The following is a 22807-nucleotide window of genomic DNA, read 5'->3' as shown; positions in this document are numbered from 1 at the left end:
TAGATAGGACAGGGTCTTGTGAATGGGGTGTGAATATTGTGGATGGGGTGAATTCTGTGGTCAGTGCTATTGATGTGGTATATCATCAAAATCAAACCTTTGTCATGAACTCCAGTTTTAAACAAAATATAGACTATTTTGTTAAGTAAGTCAGCCAGTCAGCCCAACCCTGGAGTCTTACCTTCTTTTTTTAGTAGTTCTCATTTCCTCTCCAATTATGAGAACAATTAGCTTGGGGTAGAGATTTATCCCCTGCAAGCAATTCTGAAGAGACTTTGGTCTGTATATTCTTTCATTGGATGCTGACAAAGTCTTCCTTCAGGTGTGGATGGCTTCTGATGCAGGTTTTACTGTTTCATATTTATTTCTTTGAACGAGGTGGTAATTGCTCCCAAGGATTCATTTTAGATAAACAAATAATGACTTCACTTATATCTTGCCTCTTTTGCTTTCCCAAGGCTTTCAGACTAATTTCCTAATCTCATTTCTTGTCCTTATAAGTCATAAACAGTATCTACTGAAGCTCTTAAAAAGGGGGTAGGCAGTGGGGAACATAGAGATTGTTTTGATCTTAGATGTTATGGCTGAAGTAGAGAAGAAAACTTAAATGATGTAATCTATGATTCTCTCCTAATTAGTGCCCATGACCTTACTTACTGAGTCTTCTCTTTTATTTTAAAAGAGCAATATTCTACTATTCTGACATACATGTTGACTTCGTAGAAGCCACATAACTTTTCGGCTTATTTGAATTAGCTCTGGGCCCCCAAAATACAACATTGTGTTTTATTCTTCCCACAGTGTAACTGGTAAATAAGTAGGAGTTTAGATGGCATCTTTTATCATTATCCTATCTACCTCCGTCAATACAACAAGCACTTAGATCTTACCTAGATAATTTTGGGAGGTAAAAAAAATGCACAAACTTCCTATTTAAGATAAAGGATTATTTCCTTTGTCTTAGAAAAGAAGTAAATTGCCTTGAGATGCTCTCAGTATTTTAACCCAGAGAGGATACACATTGCTGACCCCCTCATCAAAATGGATCACTAGGTTTGTTGCTCATTGCACATTCGGAACATGAACAGGGATTGTGAAGTAACACAGCATTCTTGATGTTAGGTATTGTTGTGATAGTTTAATATTACAACTCTGTGGCCCCATTTGCCCATGTTGCAATCATACCATGGGACAGGGCAGAATTTGTCATTTGGATATGTTGGCTGACTTGACATATTTAAGCACCTATCAATCTTAGCCTCATTAGATACATGTAGAGCTTTTACTGTACACTCAGTTCCACTTAAAGCTTCTTCTGCCCTTGTTCCTCTCCTTCCTCACTTAACAGTTTATCTTGACCACCTGTATAATGCTGTGGTGTACCTCTGCTCCAACTGTTAACTCTAAAGAATAGTGGTGTCTACTGAAAAGCCCTGGAATTTTTTTAAAAAGTGAAAGAACTAGACTATAGGAAGAGCCAGTCTCCAAGTCACTTAAGTAAATTGTCTTCTGCACAGAAGGACTGAATTCAAATTAAGAACCTAGACAGAGGAACCTAATTTTTTACATCAGATGTAGGTTTGGGAACCAGAGACCTGGACTGTTTTCTCTTTAACAACTCGAGTGAGGTCTGAGCTACCTGGGCAGTGGCCCCCTTCTTTATCAAGATGATTGGCATCCAAGAGGCTGCTGCTCACACTTCTCTTTGCAGGTAGACACATTAACATTTAGGGATTGCCATGAAGGACACTGGGAAAAATACTCCTCTATTTCTCAGAGATGTAGACTCTCAACTCAAATACAATTCAAAATTCATATTGAAGCCACAGTAGCTAAGCGCCGTGTGGAATATCTGTCAGCAGTTGGCAACAACATAAGATTATGATGCCAGACATAGTTGTATTCCCCCTGGTGATCCTCTACTGTCATCTGTGAATGTGTCAATCTTGCGAGGTTACATGCTACCGTATTTCTGAGAAGCGACGAGGGACATGTGTTGGAGATCCCTTTGGATCTGGTTTGTTTATCTTCTGTTTGTGCCATAATGTGACAAATTCCTTAAAGATTTTAAAACAGAGGTTTAACTATGGGGAATGTTTATTTGAGGGATATGGTTATAACGTGTACTGTAGGTATACTCATGTGTAATATGTATAATGTGTTCCTGGAGAAAATATTTAACACAATTTTTCTTGTGTGTAGGAAATCAAATGAAGAGTTTAGGGGTGCAGTGAGGCCTGAGATAAAACTTGGTAAAAAGAGAAGGAAATATAATCTTATGTGACTATCTAAATAAATTTGGTAATGACAAATTTAACTTCTCAGTAAAAAAAAAATGGGGTTTTATCTTTCTCATTCTTTCCCGAAGTATTGGAGGAAAAAAACTTCCAATATCTATTTTTAAAAGATTTTCCTCTGACAGTCTATTTTGAAAACTGTCAAACCTACAGAAAATTTGCAAGAATAGTACAATCAACACCCATATATCATTTCTCAGATTCACCAATTGTTAACATTTTGCCACATTTGCTTTTTCCTTTTCAATCTCTCTCTGATTATTTGATGTTTCATTTTAATCTCAGTTGCAGATAATCATGAACCTTCAGTCCTCTAAGAACAAGGACTTTCTCCTATAAAACTACAATTATCAACTTAGTAAATTTAACATTGATTTTATGTTATTATCTAATTTATAGCACATATTAACATTTCCACATTAATCACAATAATATCCTTTATGTTTTATTTTTAATCCAAGATCCACTTGGGGCTCATACATTAGTCTTAGTTGTCGTATTTACTACATCATTTAAGGCATTAGAAGAAAACCATACTCTTTGGAAATAATTCTATCTAATAGTACTTTTTTTAATCTACAAAGGAATCAGCATCCTTCCAAATCAAGAATGGCTGCTGGGTTTGCTTACTCTCCACATGAGCAGTGCCCCTTGCTGTGCTGTTTGCTCTGTCTAGATCTTTCTGATAGCTCTCTATCTCAACTTAATTGACTCTGGCATTTAAAAAAGTACATATTTTGAGTTTTCTTCCCATAGGAGCATGCTTTCTCCTGAGATAAGGAAGGTAATACAAAAATCTAGGCCAGTGGCTGGCAAATCTGTTCTGCATAGGACCAGATGGTAAATATATTCGGCTTTGTGGGCCTAAAGTGGTCTCTGCTGCAACGACTCAACTCTGTCACTGTGGCTTGAAAGTAGCCCCAGACGATATGTAAATGAATGGGCGTGGTTGTTTTTCCAATGAAACTATTTGCAACCACAGGCATTGGCCAGGATTTGGTCTATGTACGATAGTTTGCTGACCCTTTATCTAGGCTAACGTGATAATAGGTAGTAATAGGTAAAAAATTAGCCTTCTTGGGTAGCTTAATTTTACATTAGCTGCAGCATTCTGGAAACAGTCCTTTCCTGGGTAAAAAGATTTCTTCTGGACCTTGGAGAGTAAGTAGCCTGACTTCAAGAGATCCACATACATCACTTTAAGAAATTATTAAATCTTAGTCTCTGAAAATATTTTTCAATTGTGGATTCTCACTGCAAAAGAGAAATCAATCTTTATAATGACAGAGTGTTCAAAGATTTTCATGTAAATAAAAGAACAAACAAAATTAGAAGATTCTATTGGGAACCTCAGACCCACTTTTTATAAGTGCTATCTCGACCTGCTGGTATGAACTTTAGGGACTGTAGCTGCTTACTGGGAAGTAAGTTTTGTCAGGGTGGGACCTGGGGGTTAGTGAAACTCTAATAACCCCCCAATATGACCTCATAGTCTGTCTACACTGGAGACTGGTCTGGCTGGCCTGCTGGGCTGATCTCTTTCCACTTGCTTAAATACACATTGGTGTAAACCGTGCGAAGAGTGTATTGCCAGGTAATGAGGTCCAGAGCCTTCTGGTACTTTCAGAAGTTGAATGTCAATTTACTTCCCTTGTCCTTCTGTCCCGAACTTCTGAGTTTGATTGCGTGTACTAAATAGAAAAACAGTATGAAATCATTTTTTAAATATAATTTTTAATTGAAATTTAACAGTTATATAAAAATGCAAAAATCATAAGTTTACTACCTCGGTGAATTTTTTGAAGTAAATACACCCATGTAACCGCTACTCAGATCAATAAATGAAGCATCACAGATACCCAGAAACCTCCCTCATCATCCCTGGATCCCCAGTAATCCTGTCCCCACCAAAGAAACCACAACTCTGACTTTCATTCCATAAATTATATAATTGGAATTATATAGTATGTATTTTTTGGTGTCCGACTTCATTTACTTAATGCTGTATTGGTAAGATTCATCGTTTGTATGGCAGTAATTTATTCATTATCATTGCCATAGAACATTCCATTATATGAATATTTCACATTTTATTTATTTATTCTGCTGTTGAAGGAAATGGAGTAGTTTCTAGATGTTGGCTGATACAACTAATGCTGCTATGAACCTGCTTGTCTCTTTGGTCTTTTGGAGCACATAGTATGAGAAAGTTGATTGCCAAGTCATAGCAAGTCATGTCTATATATCTATCTATAGATATATATATATATATATACACACACACACATATACACATATATGTATATTTATTTATTCAGCTTTAATAGATATTGCCAGTTTTCCAAAGTAATTACCCCAGTTTCTACCTCCATTAACTGTATGAGAGTTCCAGTAGCCCTTTTGAAATTAGGTTGTCTACCTATAGGAGTTCTTACATATTTTCAGACACAAAGCCTTTTTAGGGTGTACGTGTTGCAAATACCTACTCCCTTTCTATGACTTACCATTTCACCCTACTGATTGTATCTTCTGATGAACAGAAGACCTTGATTTCAATAACAATCAACTTTCAATCTTTTCCTTCATAGTTAGTACTTTTTTGTGCTCTGTTTAAGAAAAATTTGCTTATCTCAAAATAAAAAGATATTCTTCTATGTCTATTTTCTAGAAATTTTATTGCTTTACCTTTCACATTTCATTCTTCAAGCCACTCGGAAACGACATTTTGTGTGATATGAGGTGGAGTTCAAAATTCCAATTTTACACTATGGACATCCACTTAACCTGTACTATTTATTGTAAAGGCCATTCAGTCCCCATTGCACTTTACTGTCAACTTTGTCACAAATGAATTTCCATATACGGTACTCAGTTCTGCTAAATTGTTTTATTTGTCTATGTGATAAATAAATTACTACTTATACCATCTGAACCTGGAATTTTCTTTGTTGGAATGTTTTAAATTAAGGGCTTTATGTGTATATGTTATAAGTATATACACTTCTTGTGTCAGTTTTGGTGTTTATGTTTTTCAAGGAATTTTATCTACATTTTCAAATGTATTGTCATAATAGTAATAGTATGTTCTCGTATTTTTAATGTATATAAGATTTGTAATTATATTATTTATATATTATGTAATTATTATGTCATATAATTATGTTACATACTTACATAAATAATAATTATGTAATTATTACTAGTATTTATGATTCGTTGCTACTTTTTCATTTGTTTTTTAATCTTTCTTACTAGGGTTTACTCATTTTATTATTCTTTTAAAGGACCAACTCTAGGTTTGGTTAATTTTTTTTTTTTTAATTATATTATACAGTTGTTTCTATTTCAGTTAACTCTGTTCTTATCCTTACTATTTTCTCCTACTTTCTTCAGAGTTAATTTGCCATTCCCTTCCTAACTGCTTGAGATGGATATTTATATAATTTTCAGATTTTCTTCTTTTCTAATATAGGCATTTAAGGATATACATTTTCCTCTAAGTATAGCTTTAGCTGCATCACATGAACTATGTTATGTCATATTTTTCATTATCATCCAGTTAACATATTGTCTAATATCCACTCTTGCCCCCTGTAGCTCAAAAATAAGTAAATACCTTGAGGAAAAACGTGGTGCAGAATGTTAAGCTCACTTCTTTGAGGTTATCTTTTCTTGAGGATCTTGATCTCTCAAGTCCTGAATGTTTACCTCTGAACTTCTGGCTGCCAAAAACTTCAACAACCAGTTTCTGCTCAGCCTGAGTGTTGTACTACTTATGGATCAGCAAATACTTAGGAAGGAAAGTGGTGAATATTCACAATACAATGTGCCTTCCTTCTTTCCAGGATCTTTTGCCCTCAGGTCCTGGCTGCCTTTGTTGTTCTCCCATTTTTTTCAAACAGCTGTTTTTAAAAATGTGTTATTCAGTTTTTATAGATCTTCTCAGTGGGAAAGCTGATCTGAATCAGATATTTTACCATAGCAGAGGCACAATTCTCCTCAACAAATAACTTTGGAGCTGGGAAAAACTTTAGAGATCAAGGTTTTGTAACTGGTCAAATGCTACAGATTACAAAGTGGCAGAGCCAGCACTAGAATCTGTAATTCTTGATTCCTTTAAAAGTACAAACGGCATGAGAATATGGCTCTGGGGCGCAGATATACACACAAGGCAGCTGGGACTACTCATTCCTTTCCACAGTTTCAGACTTAGGGACAACCATTTCCTAATCCCATAAGATCTCCCAAATGCCCCAACTATGTGAACCATAATTTTGAATACAAGGAAAAAATAGAGCCTCCAACTGTACCCAAACTGCCAAACTTCTGTTGACAGTTGATATTTTATAAAGCATTGTTCCTGCATGTACCACATACTAGGAATTTTTCTAGAGCTAGAAATACAAAGATGAAAAACACAAGTTTTTCCTCAAGCAGCTCGAAGCCAAATATGGGAAAGAGGGAGACAAACAGTAAGAAAATTACATTCATGGGGAATACACAAGTACAATGGGAGCCCTGCTGAAGAAGCAAAGACATGCTTGGGGAGTCATGAAAGGCTTCACTAAAGACTGTTGAAAGAACTGTCTAGGCTCGAGAGATGGACCCGCTCCTGCCAGCAGGGGTGGGGGTGGGCACATCAGCAAACAGAAATTTAGATAACTTTCGTGTACCTGTAGATGCTCCGCTTGACTAGAAATGCAGTATATCCAGTAGCAATCGTGAAATGCCATTGGGCTCTATACTTACTTCCTTGTTCCTTATTCATTTTCTATCTTTCTTTTCTTTGTTCCTTGTTCTGCATCCTATAAACGCGTCCTGCCTTTGGCACCGTTTTGCAGTTCTCTAAATCCTTGGGAATGAAGACTCCCCACTTCATGAAGTGTTAAGTTTGTTTGTATCACCTAAATTGTCTTCTTTGATCATTTTCAACATGTCCTAACACATACACTCATTATGCATATGTATGTATATACTCACATATACATAGATACTTGTGTATATGTTAAGTCTGCTGACTTGCACCCCCACCTGCACACACACAGATACACAGACCACACATTTTTAATAAGCTATGCATCCAACTTTATGTACCTTCATGTTCTTTGTTCCAAATTATTCTCTTCTGTACAACCCAGGCTGACAACCTTTTGACTTCTTGATTTGTCCCCTGCCTCAGTTCTGCATTCAGCCCTCAGATCTGCTAGATATAAACTATCCATTCCAGCTCCATGAGTTGCAATTTATCTTCATATAACAGCCCTCTCAGATCTGCAGAAGTAGAAGGTACCACACACCCAGTGAGTGGTGTCCAAATGGCTCTGGATTTGCCCTGCAAGGCTCAGAAATTTAAATCTCATTCTGCCCCTACTGGAGAGTCTCAGTCCTGAAATTTTGATAACCACCTGAAGCCCTTGCACTCTCTCCATTTTCATCTTTTCCTTTGAACCCTACAATATTTTTTGCATTCCCAGGGAAAACAGTGGGTAGCAAATGAATAAATGATTCTACCCCATCTGTTATAAAGAAATAGTCAAGGCATAGAGGTTTCTTCCTTCCTCTACTCTGCCCCTGTATCCACCACTTTCCCCTACCACTGGCAGAGCCAAGAGATTTTTCCTTCCCTGCTGCACAACTACAAGAGCAAAATGCCATGTAAAGTGAACACTGGGAAAACCCTAAGTGTGATACCTTTCATGGGTTGCATCATTGGGTTTCCATTTCTTTCTTGTATGTAGTTCTTGGAAATATAATGGAAGCTAGAACAAAAATATCATTAAAAAGTGTACATAAATATTTTTTCTCTTAGCATTTATTAAATCACACTTATACCAGGAAACTACTAAAAACTAGAGATTCAAATATAAATAAGAAAAATCACCTGCATTTAAAGAAGCCAGATAAATACACAGATAATTCAAATAAATATGATAAGAATTATGGGATTATGGAGGGCAGAATAATTAATTTGGATATTTTGGAGAAAGAGTATCAAGAACTGTTCAGTATTTGACTGTGCCTTAGAGTTATGATAGAAATTGCATGCAATTTCATACATGTAACTAATTTGTAAAATGAGGGCTACCTGTCAGTTCCTTAAACTCAATAAGTTTACATAATTTTTAAAAAACAGCAAAAACGGACTGAAGTACTCCTGAGAATGGATTGAAAAGGAGATTTTAAGGATGGAAGTAAATTCAAGTAAACAGCCAAGGTGCCAGGACTCACATTTGTTATATTAAAGAGATTTGTTTACTGCCCTTCATGGCAAGATAAGAAATATTGACTATAGGAAGCTATTGTATAAGATGCTGGCCAAGGAGTTAGGTGGCATTCTATTCTCAGAGCTACAACAAATGTGCTTCCTGACCTTGGGTAAATATCTTAACTTCCTTTTGTTTTCAGAATCTCTCTGTTCCATCAACATTTGGATTATTTTCTTTATGGTAGCCATTACCATGGGCCTTTCTTCAAGTGCTCTCATTTCCTAACGAAAATGAAAAATACACGAATGCTTTTGCTCAGATGTATATACCAAGTTCAAGAGGCTCTAAGTCCAAATCTATAAAATGAAAATAGTTCCACTAATTAGGATGACTAGTGCAATCAGTATCGATTCCAAAACTCCATGATGAAACCTGTGGAAATATCCACTTTTTTAAATGATGAATTTAGATGTTCCTTGTTTTAACAGAGACAGTCTTCAAAGTGAACAAAACTTTAAAGAAAAGAGGAAAAGAATGGATAGTTATTGAATAGAGCATCACAGATGGGTATACACGAAAACCAAATGGAATATATAGGGGTTAGTTCTAGTTTACATAAAAGTCAGATGGAGTAGAGGAAAATATGAAACTGTGATGAAGCCTCAGTCACAGCCTTACCTCATCACACAGGGTGTCTGGAGCTGAAATGACCCATTAGAGTTGTCCTATATTGGGCCAAAATGTTCTTGAGAGATAAATATCCTTAGAGTACAGAGGTAAATTACCAGGCTATCTTGGCTTGGTGCAAAAATTTTTGTGGCAAGTATTCTTTGGGTGGTTTCCTCATGATGCACCTTTTATATGATCACTCATTTGCCCTCTGCATGTGGCCAATCTATCCTCATTCCTAAGTTTATCTACAATTAGAGCAGTATGTTAACATTCTGAGCAATAAAACCAGTTTCTTGTGAGTCTAGAGAAGTACTTGGGCTGCAAAAATTAAGTTTCTGTGCCTACATGTGGAGGACTACCCCAGTACCATGTTGAAGAGGCCCTTACGGCCCTTGCTTGATCTGCACAGAAGCCTTCTTCACCCTGATCTAGCCCATGAGTGGTGAGGCAGGATGTAGTCTAGAACTCTTTCTTTAGCCATAACTATATTTAGGATCTATATGCACATCTATACAGCTAATAGACCTAGGTCTATAGCTATTAATCTGTCTATCTATCTATCTATCTATCTATCTATCTATCTATCTATCTACCTACCTACCTATTTTCTTTTCTGAAACACTTGCATTAAAATTGATGGCGAAACTTAGCTGCCGATCAAGATGGCAAGGTATCTTGGAGCATGCCTTCTTTCTTTAGAAGGGGCCCAATCACCCTAGTCATATAATTACCAAGAGAATAGTCACTTACCAGTGTTGGAGAAGTTGGGATATGGGTGAAGTTATTCAAATGTAAATGCCTCAGACTGTATCATTAAGTGTTCCTTAAGTCTCACGAACTTCTCTCAGAGAGAAGGGGGAACAGTGAAGGACAGAGTGGAGAGTGAGGTGGCCCTCTCTCTCCCACTGGAAACCTTCAGGAGTCAGGCAAGGACCAAGAGCACATCAAGGGTATCTAGAGAGTAACCAAAGTTGAGGGAGGTGTGGTTTTTAAGCTGATGTAAATCTGCACGAGGTAAGAGCACAGCCTGAGTGATGACTGCTTGAGAGGTCAAGAGCCTGAGCACTGGGGCATGGAACAGACAGCTGGCAGAGGGGAGGCATGGCGCAGCAGCAGACTTAGGAATCCCCAGAACACTGAGGTCTTCTGTCCTGTAGGTGGACACATTCAAAGGACCGGACATGTGGATTTGCTCATTTTACTTGACACTCCTTTTACTGTGCTGTGATTTGCTCTGATGGGTTGGAGAGATGGACATGAAAACAAAACAAGAATATTTTTCTTGCATATTGGTTATATATTGCTTGATTTGCTATATTTTAAGGAATGGCAAATGTGTTGAATAGAGTTATTGCCTCCATTTTTAAAAACAATGTAATCATTATTGTGTGGGTAAGGGATTCTGTGTGCTGTCAAGGTGCTAAGGGCTTTGTAGAGCACAACTTAAATGCTGAAGGGTAAGCATTAGTGTAAGAAAGCACAGCACCCTGCAGAGAATAAATGATAACTACTGATCCTCACATTTTATAGGTGAGGAGATAAGCTTATAGGGGTTAAATAGCTTGCCCTAGGTCTCACTTCTGATAAGAGACAAATTCTGTTCTGCTTGATGCCAAACCTCAGGCTTTGAACCACTGTGCTCAAAAATTGTTCAATAAATGTAGCACAGAGGAAACACGTTCCCCAAAGTTGCTGTTAAAGACATTCAGAGGTTCTCTAAGTCAGGAATAGCCTCACAATCTCACAAGCTTGTCTTCAGCCTTCTTCCTCATCCATATTTTCATGGGGCCAGCAGGTAAGGACAGCACAAAGGAACAGAATCTATTTGAAAGCTCTCAATAAATCTGCCGTCTATCTTCTATTATTATTTATAGTTAATGCTGTTAAGGGGATCACTAATTAAAAATAATAACCTTGGGCTTCCCTGGTGGCGCAGTGGTTGAGAATCTGCCTGCTAATGCAGGGGACACGGGTTCGAGCCCTTGTGTGGGAAGATCCCACATGCCACGGAGCGGCTAGGCCCGTGAGCCACAACTACTGAGCCTGCGCGTCTGGAGCCTGTGCTCCGCAACAACAGAGGCCGCGATAGTGAGAGGCCCGCGCACCGCGATGAAGAGTGGCCCCCGCTTGCCGCAACTAGAGAAAGCCCTCGCACAGAAACGAAGACCCAACATAGCAATCAATCAATCAATCAATAAAATAAATAAATCTTTAAAAAAAATAATAATAACCTTATATTTATGTGGTTGTTTGTAATTTACAAAATGTTTTCAGGGACATTATCTCTTCTTTCATTTGATTATGTTTCAATCCTATGGGATTTATTACTTCAACTCTATCTGCATAAGTCCAAATGTTGAGTGAAATGTTTGCAGAGGGATAAAATGTGAAAATTGGTCATTCAGCCATGGCAGGATGCTTTGCGTCTTGAGATACAACATTCATACAATTGATTGAATTTTTCCATTCTATCGGGATGTTTTGTTATAAGCCTCAATCTAAACTTTAAAAAAAGCAAAAAAACTTAAAAATACATTCAATATTTTTCATCTGTCAGGCTTCCCAGATATTTCAAGTATATTTTATTTACTAGCATCAGGAGTTAAACCAGGCTGTTGTGCAGTGCTATTTCATTCAGTCACTTCTCTTTCTTTATCTATTCCTACCTGCCTTTTGAAAAATTCATTTATCCATCTTTCAAGATTCATACCAATATAAATAAACACACACACACACACACACACACAGACACACCTAGCATCACAATATATAAAGTTTGGGTTAATGACATTCCATATGATTTACTGACAAATAGTCACATAGAAATTATGAGCTCTGAATTATTAAAATTAAGGTCTCTGACATACTAGTTGATTAATCAGAATACTATTCATTTTATCATTGTGCCATTAAGCATATATTGATTATATTTGTTTATCAGAATTGCAAAGTTAAGTGGCTGGAAATTAGATAAAGAATATATAGTCTGTCCCCCAATTTTCAACAAAGTGTCTCTTAATCCATCTGTTCCCATCAACTGAAGTTTCTCAAAAATTAGTTATTTCTCTAATATCTTAGAAGGCCATTCATGAAAATCAAAGCATTTTATTTGAGTTGCCATGCAGTAAAGTATACCTGGATATACGTGTTAGAAAAACATGCATGTTTGATAAACTGTTAGCTTCCTTTATTATTGTCCTTACTTTGTGGTTAACGTAAAGGTTATGACACCCTGTATGGATCTTTTTTCTCCTAATTCCCAGGAGAATTAGAGCTAAGTGTTGCCTTTATTCCCAACAAATGCTATCCTTGATACTGACCTTGGACTTGGTTCTTTGATTAAGTATCCCTTCTTTGCTTAGTGTGTATTCTTCATGTTATAAAAGCATGTGGTTAGAAATTTTTTACAAAGTTCTAGTATCTCAAGAGATACTGTCCCAATTAATTCCTGATACACATACAGGCCCTAAATTTCCACAGCGATTGCGAAGTCCTTGATGAATCCTCTTTCCCCTTTTGAATGGAAGATCTATTCATCCCGGGTGCTTCCCCGACAGGTGTGGTCATGGCTGCCATGATGGTCTCCACTAGAGTCACTGGGGGTTGATCACACTATGCAGTCCTCTGTAGCTATTCTCACAGACTCTTCTTAGAGAACAAAGCACCTGCCTGAACACAAGAGTGGCACCTGATATTCCTGAAATAAGATACTGGTTGAAGAAATGCTCACTCAAAAAGATGGTCCAAATATTCACTATTCAACCATTTTTGTGTACCCTGAAGTTTATCTCATGGTGTGCCAACTGTTTGTCCATATTGTGTCACATCACATCACATCACATCACATCTTCACATCACATCACATCACATCACATCACCTTTGGAGCTGCAGTGCTCTTCTGCGTTGTAGGTGAGTTCAGCCATTCACTGTATCTGAATTGCAACTGTAGAGCTAGGGTTCTTTCCGCCAGGTGCGATGAAGTTGGTTATTTCTTCTTCAAAGATCTCTGCCTTCATTACTTGGAGGTTGATGTGAGGTCTTGCTTGTGCCCCATTCTCCCAATATCAGGCACCAAAAAGCCATTGATATTATTACCTAAGACTTTTGCGAGCAGTAACAGCACAAAGCCTATCCCGATTTTAGCTGAATATTGAACAATCTCGTAAGGATACACACCTGGCAAACAGGGTACTCAGTATTCCTAAAAGTGAACACTGGGAAGAGGAGACTTCTTGAAATCAGTTCAGCCAAGAGAGAATAGAGAGGTCAGATTTAGGCTGGAAGGACCTGTCCTAGAAGTCTTTTTGATAGTTCATATTATCTGAAGGCATGGATATTTGAAAATAATGTCTGGCCATTAATTCAAGCAAACAAGTAAAAGGGTTTTCTTGAGGTATGGAAATTCCCAGTCTGGGAAACAAGAAGCCGAATTTCTATTCCTGTTTTGTTTTGTTTTTTTTTCTAACACTGTATCATCACAGTTAGTCTAACTATAACTTCAAGTTATTACAGTATTGAAGATCAAGACTTTTGATTGTCTATAAGGAAATTACATTTTGAATGGAAAAACGGGAAAACATACAACAGAAAGCAAAATTTGTATACCATGCTGGGATCTTAGAAATAACCCACAGAGAAAATAATTGGCCTATAGAGATGCTTTGAAGGATGTCAAAGTTTTTTTTTTTTTTAATTGAAAGTTAAGAACTCTCTCCTAACAAAGATTGCAAAGCAAACATTATTCCTGGGCCAACAATTCTGAAAAATTCAGAAGTTTGAATTGACATAGTATCATTGCCAAGAGTTCCTAATTTTAAAGAATTTCACTGCACGCCTGAGTTTGCTAATTATTTCACTAGCCAATTAAAGAAAACTAGTAATTAGGAAGATATTATGAATAAAATCAATATAAGCAATTGTAAAATAAGAAAAGGAAGGGAAAAATTGAATGATTTTTAAATTTACATGACAACTCATAAAGGATACATTTGCTACTATCAGTAGCACATGAAACATATTTTTCTTTTGCTGATTGCAGAAGTTCAGCTTTACAAAACCTGCCACTTTATTTTCTTTTTTATACATTTTCACTTGCTAGTATTAAATGAAATCTGTCTCTTTAATTGTTTATAGCCTTTGTTGTTTCAGTCTCATTAATTCTATGTTATAGGATTAACAGTTTTTACAATACCAAATATAGACCCAGAAATGAGCAGGCAAAAGCAAGCCAGGCAGAAATGAGCAACTTGGAATTTATTGTCTATCTCCTCTGTGATGCAGGTGAATATGTTTTTGTTCTGTTTTTTTCCAAGGGCATCCTTAAATATTTTCCCTATTTAATCTTGGCTTTTGCAGATTCTTTTGCACTCACTATCTAATACTAAAGTGGGGTGGTGGTGGAATATAGCTAGTGGAATCCCAACAGATCCGGGTTTATACTCCAGCTCTGCCACTAAGAGTCAGTCTAGATAAATCCTTTCATGCTCAGAGGCCCAGCATCCTCATCTGTTCGATTGGATAGTAATGCCTGGTTGGTACCAGTGATGTGGAGTTGAGTTGACGTTCTCAGCGCACCTGGCTTTAGCGCCTCGCGCAGAGTTGATGCCCATTAGTAGTAGCCTGTGTCAGGACAAGTGGAAACAGATTATTTCCCCAGACACATTTACCTGGTTTCTTCTTTCTAACCAGTCTCTTCTTGCCCTGGTCTCTCTTTCCTTTTAAATGAACGCTTCTGTGTAGTGGGGTATGTGTACTTGGTTAGTAAACAAATGGATAAATGAAAATGTTCCGGCTATTACATTAGCTGGAGTTCTCAGTGAACCCCCTTCTCAGATTCTTTGTCTCTAGCTTTCTGTTTCCTTCTAGCCACCTTCTCCATTTGGAAAAAGATTAAACATATATTCTTATACGGGTCACTCATTCCTAAATGATTTATGCATATTTCATATGAGTGCTTAAAAATGCCTTTTTTAAAGCCTTAACTGTTTTAAAAATAGCTACTAATCCTCAATGATTCTTTGATTATGTCAGTGTCTTTTAGCAGTGAGATAATAAATGTAAAGTGCCCAGGAGAACATGATACAACAGGATAGAAACTCAGGTGAAATTGAGTTAAGGTCCTTTCTCAATGTTGTCACTTTCACTTTACATAGTAGTTATTATTCTGTAATATATTTTTGGCTTAATTTCCTCTAATAGATTGAGTTCTTCTAGGGCAGAGTCTTTGCATTTAAAGAAACCAACTCACAGTTCAACTCATAATAGACTTCCAGTACAAATTTGTTGAATGAATAGAATAGTTTGCCAATGTTGTTTTTTTAAAAAATTTATTTACTTTATTTATTTATGGCTACGTTGGGTCTTCGTCGCTGTGTGCGGGCTTTCTCTAGTTGCGGCAAGCAGGGGATACTCTTCGTTGAGGTGTGCGGGCTTCTCATTGCGGTGGCTTCTCTTGTTGCAGAGCACAGGCTGTAGGCGTGCAGGCTTCAGTAGCTGTGGCTCACGGGCTCTAGAGCGCAGGCTCAGTAGTTGTGGCGCACGGACTTAGTTGCTCTGCAGCATGTGGGATCTTCCCAGACCAGGGCTTGAACCCATGTCGCCTGCATTGGCAGGCGGATTCTTAACCACTGCGCCACAAGGGAAGCCCCTGCCAATGTTTTAATTAAAGTTTCTTTACTAATTTTACTAAGAAAATTTTTACAATAAATGAAATTTAATTTTATAATAAATAAAATCACCCTGACTCTTATCATATTTTAACCTAAGATCTGGAACAGTTGGCAGTTCAAATTTAACTGATGAATCCCACTCATATAAAAAGGTGAAATAAGGCATTCATTCTAAGCCTAAAATGCTTCACATAAACAAAGTAAGAGAGTGGTCATTCACCATGCCCAGCCTGAAAGAAATCTCATTTATTATTGCTTTAGTCTGGTGCAAAGCCCTAGGACCAAAGATTGCCAGCATTCCTTCTACAGAGGTCACTGCCTGTGAAGGAAGCATGTCCACTGAGCTACTCTGGTGATACCAGGGAGTGAAGTCAGGAAAGTCAGCAATTCCCAAGCGAACTAGTTAAGAGAACTTAGGTAGAAAATTAGGTTAGAGAATCCCTAGTGACCTGAAGTAAACCAGACAGAGTTAGGAGACCCCACCTGCTTGGCAAGGAAGCAGAGCCTCTGCCTTCTTACTCAGATCCGTGGTCCTCAACAAGTAGAATCCCTGTGTAGGAAATCAAATTTTGAGCGAATGCATCAAGTTTCATAACACTGGAACCAATTATTAACTGGCAACAGTGCCCCCTGCCAATTAAATGAACAGACAGGTTGTTCTCAGGGGTCCCTTCCCTACTTATAATGCCATGTCACATATTAAAGTGTATTTAAGTGAAACTTATTTTAGAATGAATTTAAGGACTCTTCAAAGGGGCTATTTCTGTGATAACAGGTAGATGAACGATTGTAACAATGCTTTGCAGATTTGTTTCCTTGCCTACAGTAAGTTTTGTTTAATGACAGTTCCTGATGAACCCATGTAAAAACCACTTCCTGGCTGTGTGGGAATCACTCTCTGTAATGAAGACAATGTTTTCTTTCCTTCTGATTTTATTTATTGCAAACACAATATTGTCACAACAGAAAAAAGATGCTCTCCAATTTACCTTTGTGGTACATCTATATTTGGGTTTTCTAAAGGTTGTAATGTGAGTTTTGTGGGTGACCTAAAGCACCAATTGTTGGAAGTGATTAATCATTTCCATGGAAGAAGGAGTGAGCTGAGAAATGTTTCAGAGGAGAGCCGTGAAGAAATAGCTTCCCTCTTTCACTTTGTGAAGGTGCATTAACATCTTTGTTTCCTGATGGGCAAGAAAGTTTATCAAGTATAAAACTAAACTTTTAAAATGTTTATGTCGGGAGGCAGTAACCTGATATTTGTGAATGTCCATGCCAAGAAAGACAGTGTATTCTTCCCACAAACATTTATTAAGCATCTGCTGTGTTCTAAGCATTTTAGTCTCCGTGAACACATACCCTTGTGCTTATGCAAACAAATATAGACAGTGACCTACAGTGCTGGCAATAAAAGAGGTACATGCAAGATGCAATGATATCACAGAGAAATTAGCACCGAAGTTTGCCCAAAGTAATCAGAAAAGATGTCACTGGACTTTTTGACTTGGTGCTTTTTTCCTATGACATCTTAAAAGCTTAGATGGACCTGAACTCATATGTGTTCTGTCACCACCAAAGCCATCTCCCCACATCTACCCCACTCCACCCTTCCTACGTCCAACACCTGGACCAGTTCTGTATGAGGCATTGGGGTGAATTTCTCCTCTTGCCCTTTCTTTTCTCGGCCTCAGCAGCCCTCATCGTCAGAGTGACAAGATACTAACACTCCGATTAGTTTTTGGGTCTAAAATGAAGGGCCAAAGAGGTGACTAAGTCTGCTTTTAGTGAAGGCCATAGGCCAGAGACAGTCAATAAGTCTTTCTAGTTCCTCTGTGGGCTAGCCCAGACCCTAGCCATCTGAAACCAAACTATTTTATTCATTCATTCAAGAGAGATTTATTGAGCTTTACCAGCACTAGGCTGTATTCTAGGAGCTGAGGATAAAGTAGTAAAAACTAACAGAGAAAGTTTTCACCTTTATAGGAAATTGAGGTGGAGAGAGGTGAATTCATTTGCTGAAGGCCAAATTGAAAGTCACTGGCAAAATCTAGCTTAGCCCTCAGGTCTCTTAACTCCCAGAAATCATGGAGGTATTTTGCTACTGTTACAGTTGCGCTATTTATATGTTGACCTCAGACGCTCAGGATTCTGAATGTGTGTGTGTGAGAGAGAGAGAGAGAGAAGAGAGAAGAGAGAAGAGAGACAACACAACGTGCCAGACCCTGCCAGCACCTCCAGCTGAGCTCACCACGACCACATAGATGACACGGTCCACGTCCTCAGTAATGTTATTCTCTTTAGGTAGATTTTAGATAGTGCCCTAAGCATGGTAAGTCTTCAATAATTATTTATAGAATGAATGAATGAACACATGAAATGTGAAGTGCCTGGTGAACAATTTACTATATTAATTGTGCAGAAACACAGTAAAATAAACAATTCACAAATGGAAAAGAATCCCAGAATGAAAATGATCTGAGAAAAGTCAACCCTCTAATTTGAAAATGTTCTGCTTCCAAAACAGGCTCCCTTCTAGTTTCTCCACCTAGGGTCAATTATTGAATTGGTTTGGCATAAATTGCTATTGTTCTCAAACCCATTTTCAAATTTAGCTAGGGTTTCTGAAAGGCTGCCAGGGGTCACTTTGCACAGCAAACGCACTCCTACCCTCAAGTGCCCGAACTGTTACACAGCGGGTGACATAATCACTTCAGCTGTTCAGTAATCAGTGTGACTTACTCTCTGCCATCAGGGCTGATTGGGAAAGTGGTCGAAATGGCCAGAGCACACACATATGTTCAGCCCAAGTTTGCGTATATTTTCCCTCCCCACCTGCCTCTCAAAGCTTCTTTGTTATTAATAACTGGCCTTTATTATAACCTGAGAGATTTCATGTGAATTAAAAAAAAAGTAAACGATTTCATGCCATTTGGTAAAATGAGCATGCTTTTTTGAATTTCTAACATACTCTCTATGACATTTTTTTCTCCCTTTGCCACAGTTGTGGGACTAAATCATTTCTGTGGTTGACTTTTATTTCTCTGGGGCCTGCTTTACTGGTAAAGAGGCAAGCTTCAGCTCTGACGTCCATGCTGTATACTCAAGCCACAGTAAAAATTGTATCTAATTTATTCTCTGAAATGTTGAAAACAATATTGCGGAAGAAGCTAGAAATCAAAAGGTAATAAGGTTTGAGGAATAATACTGCCATGGCTGTTGGAATGCTGATAAAAGACAGTTTCTCTTCATTTTAATCAGCCATTTCAACATTAGGAGAAAGAAAAAGACAAGGGACTTGTCCTGTACTTTGCTTCCCAGTGACTGGAAAGAAACTCAAGAAAGAGACAGATTGAGGCTCCAGTGCTAAGGGTGAAGGTTCTTGGGTCATTTGCGATAAATCTCATCTTACATCTGAAGGACTGATGTCTTCTTGAAGATCTGAGCCTGGGCCGCCACCATCGCACACCCTCCCAGGGGCAGTAGATCGACCTCATGCCCACCTGCCCCCCTGGAAGGATGCTGTTGAAATAATTTCCTGTGATGACAGTGTCTGGAGTAACGTGTTTTGCACTTTGGTTCTTTTGATAAGACAACATTGCACTAAAGACTGTTTATGAATCCAAAGAAGGTCTGTTTGTGCAAGAGTAAGTAGTAACTTTTAATTTCATATCGTTTTATTTATTTTACAAGCATACCTCGTTTTATTGCACTTCACTTTATTGTGCTTTGCAGATGCTGCATTTTTTACAAATTAAAGCTTTGTGGCAACTCTGAGTAGACTGAGTCTATTGGTGCCAATTTTCCAACAACATTTGCTCACTTTGTGTCTCTGTCACATTTTAGTAATTCTCACAATATTTCAAACTTTTTCATTATTGTATTTGTTCTGGTGATCTGTGATTTTTGATAAAGTGATCATTGTTGTTACTATTGTAATTGTTTTGGCATTTTTTAGCAGTATTTTTTAATTGAGGTATGTACTTTTTTAGACATAATGCTATTGTACACTCAATAGAACTACAGTGTAGTGTAAACATAACTTTTATATGCACCGGGAAACCAAAAAATTCACGTGACTCCCTTTATTGTGATATTTGCTTTGTTGAGGTGGTCTGGAACTGAGCCTGAAATATCTCTGAGGTGTGCCTATATATGTTTATATGTTTTTATTTATATGTTCACATTATTTATTTTATATATTTTATATTTATAATTATTGTTTCATAAATCTATATATTTATTAATTATTTTATATTAAAACATAAAACTTTGTGGAAGGTGGGTTATTTTGCCTTGGATTCTCTAGAGGCAGAGCCAGAGACAAGGATTTGGATACAAATATTTTTTTTGCAGGGGGATCCTAGGAAATACTGACAAAGAAGTGGAGAAAAAAGAACTGACTTAAAAAGGAAGCCAATGCAGATGTGCAATGAGCAGGGACTGCTCTGGGCACCTAGGGCTCAGTGCCTCAGTGGCCTCTAAGCCACTTAGTAAAGCATGGCTCAGAGTTCTCCCAGCCAAAAGGGAAGGAAGCTGAAGTATTTATCCACCAACATCTACTTCATCATTGGTTGAGGGCCGCTGCCAGGGGCATTAGCACCAAGAAATTTGAGCCTGGGTTTCGTATAGACAGAGCACACTCTTGTAGCCAGAGAAAGCCCTTGAACAAAAAGAAGTTGTCAGTAAGAAGCTGTGGGTGTTCCTGGGAGTGGGGAGTGCTGGGGAGAGATGGACAACACAGCAGTACCATCTGCTGCAGTGCACGTGATCCACTTCCTGTGGGGGGGAACCACTAACTAAACAGTACAGGAGATGGAGGATGAGAATTTGGTCAGAGCATTCTGGGGCCTGGGAACTTGCTCCTCCTCTTGTCTTCCGTCTTCCTTAGTGATTTTTAAAAGTGTTTTCCAAAAAGAAATGAAAAAACCTTGAAGAATTGCATATAAGTAAGAGGAATACAAAAGCAGTCTCCCCATATTTTCTGTAGACAGCTTCCAGTTCAGCTGCTTTCCTGACAGTCTGGCTGTAGCTCATAACGATAATAATTTGTTGGTTTCTGTCCTGTTCGTTTTCAAAGTGTTCTCACTCTTATTAACTTGTTTGACCTTGCAGAGACAGGCCATTCTCATCTACATTTTCACAAGACGAGGCTAAAAGCACATAGTTATTAAATGAATTGCTCAATAGAGCCAGGGGTAAAACCTAGGTCTCAATAAATATGTATTGGACATCTATATTCCAGATACTACACTCAGTTTAGGGGATATAGAGATTAATTAGACATGGCCCTTGTCCTTCAGGAAGTCACTGGCTACCGAGAGAAACAGATGTATAAGAATTCAATAGGAATACGATGTGGTATTCACTAAAACAGATTTCAATGAAACATGTGGGCGTACAGAAGAATTAGCAGGTGAATCTTCCTGGAGGAGGTAGGTGGGTGTTATTGGTCAAGATGGAGAGGTTGTAGCTGGGAACAAACAACTCTTAGGGCCTTAATGCAACAGGGAGTTATTTCTCACTTTTTTGTTAGTTTTTATTATGTATTTTTTTATTATTAAAATTCTATAGTGCTTCGCAATTTTCAAACGTTTTACATGATTTCATATAATTCCATAATAACTCATTTTCCCCCCTACCCCTCTATTGACTCTCCCCCCTTCCCTCTCCCCACTGGTAACCACTGGTTTGTTCTCTATATCTGTGAGCTGGCTTCTTTTTTGTTTTATTCACTAGTTTGTTGTATTTTTTAGATTCCACATATAAGTGATATCATATAATATTTGTCTTTCTTTGTCTGACTTATTTCACTTAGCATAAAGCCCTCCAAGTCCATCCATGTTGCTGCAAATGGCAAAATTTCATTATTTTTTATGGCTGAGTAATATTCCATTGCATATATATACCACATCTTCTTTATCCATTCATCTGTTGATGGATACTTAGGTTGCTTCCATATCTTGGCAATTGTAAATAATGCTGCTATGACCATTAGGGTGCATGTATCTTTTCGAATTAGTGTTTTTGTTTTTTGAGATGTTTCTCACATTTTCAAAATTCTGCTGTGATCAGGTCACTCACCTGGGCAACTGTTCTTTATGTGGTGACATGGTCCAGGATTGTGGTAATATTCACCATCCAGTAGCTCTATAATCTTGAACAGTGGGTCTCCTCAGTTGGTTTGTCAAAGGAAGAGAGAATATAGAATGTTGTGCATAAGCTCTTAATTGTTTTCACATAGAAGGGACAAATGAACTTCTCACACTGTGTTGGCCAAAGCAGGTCATATGGCCACACCTAAGTTCAAGCATGTGGGGGAAATGCAGTCTTGTATGTGTCTGGAAAGAGAAAAGAATCAGAAATACTGCTGAGTATAGATTTCCAGAAGGAAGGGATATTTAAAGTGAGCCTAGAACCATGATTAGGGGAAAGGCATTCTTGGCAGGCAAAAGAATTTGTGTAAAGGCACAGAGATGTGATATGGCCTCACATGTTCAGAGATTCAAAGTTCAGGAACTTTGAGGAACCCAGAGTGTGAGTAGGGAAGTGGTAGGAGATAGTATTAGTGAGGTTAACAAGAGCCGAATAATTAAGTTTATTATTAAATGATTTTGGAATTTATCGTCATGGAAACAACAGAAGTTTATAAGCATGAGGGATACATGATCAGCTATGGGTTTTTAAAAAGATATCCTATGTTAATAGAGAATCAGTACATTGTGACACCTCTCAGCCAACGCAAATTTCTGTATCTATCTGAAAGTGGCTGAACAATCTAGCAGAGTAAATATTTACAGCAGCAAGTGTCAGATAGATTCAGAGAGTTAGGCTCTGTCATATCCCCTCTGGCCTGGCCTCATTCCCCAGTGATGTTTCGGGTTAATGGGCACCAAAGCACATAAGTACCAGTACATTCAAGCGAGACCCATCCTTCATGTGTGTCCTTGGAAGGACAGAAATGGA

This window comes from Balaenoptera borealis (assembly GCF_965194805.1).
Source record: "Balaenoptera borealis genome assembly, chromosome: 9".
NCBI classification, from domain to species: Eukaryota; Metazoa; Chordata; class Mammalia; order Artiodactyla; family Balaenopteridae; genus Balaenoptera; species Balaenoptera borealis.
Note: the sequence above shows the minus strand (reverse complement) of the source record.